At 37.0% G+C, this 5,733-nt stretch overlaps 1 protein-coding gene across 15 annotated transcripts in view; it reads right to left on the bottom strand.

Moving 5' to 3' along the window:
* The window catches only part of GRIP1 (glutamate receptor interacting protein 1), a 535,595-nt gene that overhangs the window by 273,091 nt on the left and 256,771 nt on the right, over positions 1-5,733 (bottom strand). The window lies entirely within an intron of this gene.

Raw genomic sequence — 5,733 nt, 5'->3', positions numbered from 1 at the left:
CACTAGATTAAAGATGGATTCCACTTACATAATCACATGTCACTATAAGATTTCATTACCTACTTGCCAGCACACAGGTATACAGGAAGTCTTAAAAGTAAACAGAGTCATCTACAGTCAATTGTCCTGGTTAATGGGAGCCATCAAGATTCCAAACCACCATTAATGGCCCACACTTTGCATAATTACAATAGGACCTCTGAATTATATTTCATATTTCTAGTTTCAGATACAAGAAAGATACATTTATACAAATAGGATGACCCACACTCAGTAGATTATAAACTTTGTAATGATACCTTACAAGAAACCTTTTGCATGAAGCATATTCCAGTTACATTATAGTCACACTCATAAGCATATTTTCATAAAATCATATAGAGTGCAACATCACAATTGGTACAATGTCTTCTCGATGACCAGAAGAAAAAAAAAATAGTGGCAAAACGTGAGAAACATGATATTTTAGTAGCAAGACTGATATTTTATTTATTTATTTTTGGTGGCCATTCTACCATATCACTCCTGCTAGAAATATTTAATTTAAAAACAGTATGTTTCTCTTCTCATTGAAAGGGAATAAATGTATGTGGATCTCCTGTAGAAACTCACACTTAGTTTCCATGCAAGTTTAAAATGTTTTTTATTACCTGGTCTGCTACAACAATGGTTTTCCCTGACTTTCTAACCTAGAGGCAGAAGATGATTTTAGGTTGAGGGTCCTCTTGCATTATGACAGATGCTCCTCTTGCCCAGGCTATGCATTAACTCTGTCTCAGCCAGGCTCCTATCCTGGGAGGCCAGGAGTCTGAGCTGCTCAAGGAGAGATTGGCTCAGCCACCAACGGCTGCTCTCTCGGTGAGTCTTCTTTACTGGGGGAACCCACCTCTGACTCACTAGCCTTCCACACGTCTCACACTTCCATTCATTCATCTGCTCTATATACACAATCCTACCACGTCACTCAAATGAAGATTCGCTTTCCAGTCCCCTCCAGGGAACAGGAAAGGCCAAGCATCATACAAGACATCTCTACAGTGGATGGGATGGGTTTCCAGCAGAGTGGAATGACCTTTTCCCTGGCCGTTGCACAGAGGCCAAGTTCTTCTCTCTCATATCCCCAACCCTCAGGCACCGCTTTAGTTCCTCTGGCAATAACAGTAATAGAAAAATAGACGGAAGGGCTCCAGCCTTAAAGTAAACTCTTCAGAGGTCTCTGTCCCCCCTACCCTTCCTGTTTCCCCCATCATCTCTGGGTCCAAGAAACCACAAACACGGCTTCCAGATGTAGACTCCCAAACCAAGGCCACCACACAGCCTTCCAGGGTTCCAGTCCAGCACCATGAAATTAGATTAACTACCTCAATCTAATATGTCTCCTTGCCTCTGATGGACACAATCTGGCTCATTTAGCCTGAAAGAAAAAGATGCTTTACAATGTACACCATGCAGCTGAACAACAGATGCCATGAACACACAATGAAATTCTATGGCAACTGACAGAGCATCCTTACACACACATACATAAGTTGTTCTGTCTCATACATCACCTCACCATGATGTACTTTAAGTCAAGAAGACAGAGGTATAAACTCTTCAGATTTTTTAAAAATATTTGATTCCTGCTGCACAAAAAGGTTTACGAATTCCACCAGGGAAAACAATTGCTGTAACTGCCAGAATAAGCAACTTTTAAGGGTAAGGCATATTGATTTGGGGCTAATTACCAGTGCCCATTTAAAGATCCAAACCTGCATAGTTAGCAACTTGTATTTAAGAAAGAGTTCTTCAATTTGAAAAGAGTAACAATGACAATTAATTTAACTTGCTGAATCCTTAAGCATTACTGTAATTATAGCATGTCAGAGAAAAATTATTCAACCCCCCTCCATTTTTATATACGTCAATAACAAGCAACAAAATCAATATACTTTCCCAGTATTTTTGATATAGAAGAGCAGTACATATCAGGATCTTACGGAATTCTCATATGTAAAAACTAACTGCATTTAGGATAAAGATATAACAGTATTTAAAAGAATCTATAGACACACAAACTTCAGAAAAAAAGATACATACTGCATACTTGACTTTTCCTTTGAAGCAGTGTTCACAGGTCCCAAATTAGTGTTAATTGACTCCCTCTACTGGTAAAACCTGGTACTTCATCAGGAAAAAAAATGTGTCTATTTGCATCTTCCTAGTGTATAAGATTTGAACATGCAGGTGAACTGACAATATCATTCATAGAATATCAAGGTTGGAAGGGACCTCAGGAGGTCATCTAGTCCAACCCCCTGCTCAAAGCAAGACCAATCCCGAACTAAATCATTACATTACATTTGGCTAAGGTCATTGTGTAGTCAGCTGGAAACAAGGAAATAAAATCAGTAGATTCTAGAAGATATATATAGTACATTCTAAAATATATAGCCTGTGGATAATGCTTATCACAACTATGCAGTATATTGAGCCCAGTCTCATTAAGGGATTATGAATTAATATTTTGTAGTATATGTTCAACATTGAAATAATCTGGAGTTTAATTGTACTTCCTGACAACAAATTCATACAAGATAGATATGATAGATACGAGAACTCTTGAAAATATATTCAGAATTTATTTTAGCTGTCACTAGTACATTAGCTATCACGAGTATGAAATGACATATATTCTGCTTTCCCTTTCCATACAAACTTTATATTTTTATTATTAAAGAGAGTCTTAAAATAAATAATGAAAGATCCATGAAATAGTACATTGAATTTTTGTTTAAATATTTATGGAATTCTCTAAAAAGAAAGCTGCCTCTTGCATTTTACTCTGAAACCTTTAAAAGGAAAAAATAGTTATGCATGAATGAACCTGAATCACTGCAAAGTAATTTTAACAGTACCTTCTGTCTGGCTTTGCTCTCTCCATCTGAACAGAGAGGCAAGGTGAATCAGCAAGACTAGCCAAGAGAGTTGAGCAAATCTGTTACATTTCTGTGCTACACACATGAGAAGGAAAGGTTGGTTACTTTATACTGTCTATCAAAGTAATTCTTATCCACAGTCACTTTCAAGTCTATGAATAAGAGTTAAAACATTTTCTTTTAGGTTATAGCAGGGTAACTGGCTAGTTCTAAAAAAGGGGAAACATGCTGAATTACATAAAAATGACACAAAATTATGAACGTATATAAGCATGGGATACCCTAGTACCATTTCAGTGGATGTGAATATCCAACAAAACACCCATTCACAGGCAACTTTAAAAATGTCTTCGGAGGAGCAGTCAAATGAGCACACTGCATGCATAAAATTTCTTTTTAATGTTTTCCCATTCCTCTCATTCTCTTTCTGCTGCTTCAGCCTCTAGCTCCAATATGCACAGCATGCAAGAGAGTAAAAACTTGCAATCTCTGAAGTACCCTGTGCGGATGCCCCAGAGAGAGGGAGAGTTGTATTCACTTTCACTCTAGTGCTATTAGTGCAAGTGGCACAAAGCATCTGTCAGAAAACAGAAGAAATGGAGGACAAGAACAAGTGGAGAGCCAAAAGGAGGGAGCAACCTACTGCTGCTCAAGCAGGATTCCCAGAACCCCTAGGCTCAGCCCTAGAATAATTCCAGCAGAGTAAATGGTATTTTCCCTAGATATATAGGTTTTTAAAGGCTCCATAATATTTTTGAACTAAAAATAAGTAAAAACTCTAGTCTAAACAGTGTAATTCTACCGTAAATACAGTGTTTGTGTCCCTCTATTATAAATAGAGAGAGAGAGAGAGAGAGAGAGAGTGTGTGTGTGTGTGTGTGTGTGTGTGTGTGTGTGTGTGTGTGTGAGAGAGAGAGAGAAAGAGAGAGAGAGAGAGAGAGAGAGAAGATGATCTCTTACGTAGAGATGTTTGCAGTCTTATTTTTTGTACAACATGAACATTAAGGCTGGATATTTATAAACATTCAGCACCTACAGTTGGGGTCAGATTTTCAAAAATGCCCAACTTCCAGAATTTGCCACTGTTGTCAACTGGAGCTGCTTGCTGCTTAACACTTTTTAAATTCTGGACCATTTATTTACATATATAATGAAAGCCAAATGCTTTTGAAAACATGGGCACTTAGTTAAGTTCCTAAATGAAAGCTTGCAGGTGCTGAGCTCTTCTGAAAAATCTGGCCTTCCATTCATCTCTGCTTCAGATCCCACATGATCAAATAAAAAAGAAAATCACAACACACTGTAAAGAGAAACATTTCTCTGTGGATTACATTGTGCCCAGGGTTGCGACTCTGACATCACAGCGAGGTGCATGAGCTGTACCACTATACGAATAGCCCCAGATCTGACTTTGACTCAGACACACCCTTCTAAGTGTCTGATTAATTAGAGTTCAGACATGATGACATGGAGAAGAGATATTTCTGGTCTCTAAGTGTTCTATTGTACCATTTAGTATCACTAATCCCAAATATTTAAAAATAATGCATCAGGCCCCCAAAAACTTGAGATTACTTTAAAACATTTGATATTTTAAAAAATAATATGTTTGGTCTTTTTATTTTCCTTCTGGTTTTGGATCCTGTAGAGTCACATTTTCCAGGTTTTCTCCTGTAATCATGAGAGTAAAAACTTACTTTTTATTATAAAATGAAAGCTAAGATCCTTTCTTAATTACATGACTCCAGCAGCAGGGCTTTAAGCAAAACACCAGCTATTGCAAGATGTGTGATAAAACCTTGAGTTAGTTGGCCTCATGGTAATTAAGGCACCCTGCTCTACAGGGAATGAGATACTCTGAAAAAAAAATCCAATAAATTCTTTTAAGACTATGAAATAGTCCTGAAATAAATTTTCTGTAAAATAAATTGTACATGTAGAAGAACTGATTGTGCCCTTGGTACTGCAGCAATCCCAAACTCAGCTAGAATGATGATTGCCTATTCTGTTCATTCCCTATATTCTTATGTAATTTTGTAAATCTTGCATCACATATATGCTCTCACAGCTATATATGACATAATACACAAACAAATGTGCGTGTTTGTGCACGCACATGCAGGAACACAAAATAAAATAGCCATTTGGGGGCTAACACTGTTTTCAGTTATTTCAAATCATGTAAGTCTGAAACTTGGAGTATTACCACCATTTTAATAACAATATAAAAAGTGGCTCACATTTTTGACCAACTGAAGCATACTTTTGTTTTGCACAAGTCTTGCACATTATTCACAGACTATTTAAAAATAAGATAATTTTACAAACTATTACATGAAAAAGAGAAATCAAAGGGCAGAGCAAGGAAAAAGCTGTCATGCCTAACCAACAACTAGAGGGGGAAAATACACAGTGTGCCAAGACTGTTTGCTTGATTATTAGTACAGTTTAGATATATTCGATTTTTATTTTCTACTGAAAATGGTATGAAAACCGTTCTGTATTCTATGTCCTTGTAAAAGCTTTTATTAGAAGAAATAGAAAAAAGAGTCTGATTTTATGTAGTGCCTTTCATCCCAGAGGGCTTTACATAAACTAAGGAATTAGAAATTACTAGTGCAGTAATTGTTTAGGTAAACATGGCAGCCATTATGTGAACAACAATAGCTTACATAGAGCCTCAGGCATCAATCTGTTTTATTGAGAGAGATGGAATACTGGCTAGCATGCTGAGATTATTTCAAACTCCTTTCAGAAGGTACAATGGGATGTTTAACTTCCACATGGACAGTCACTACACATGGACAAAGAGAAT

This window comes from Dermochelys coriacea, chromosome 1 (assembly GCF_009764565.3).
Source record: "Dermochelys coriacea isolate rDerCor1 chromosome 1, rDerCor1.pri.v4, whole genome shotgun sequence".
In the NCBI taxonomy this organism is placed as follows: Eukaryota; Metazoa; Chordata; order Testudines; family Dermochelyidae; genus Dermochelys; species Dermochelys coriacea.
Note: the sequence above shows the minus strand (reverse complement) of the source record. Positions and strands in the feature narration are given on the sequence as shown.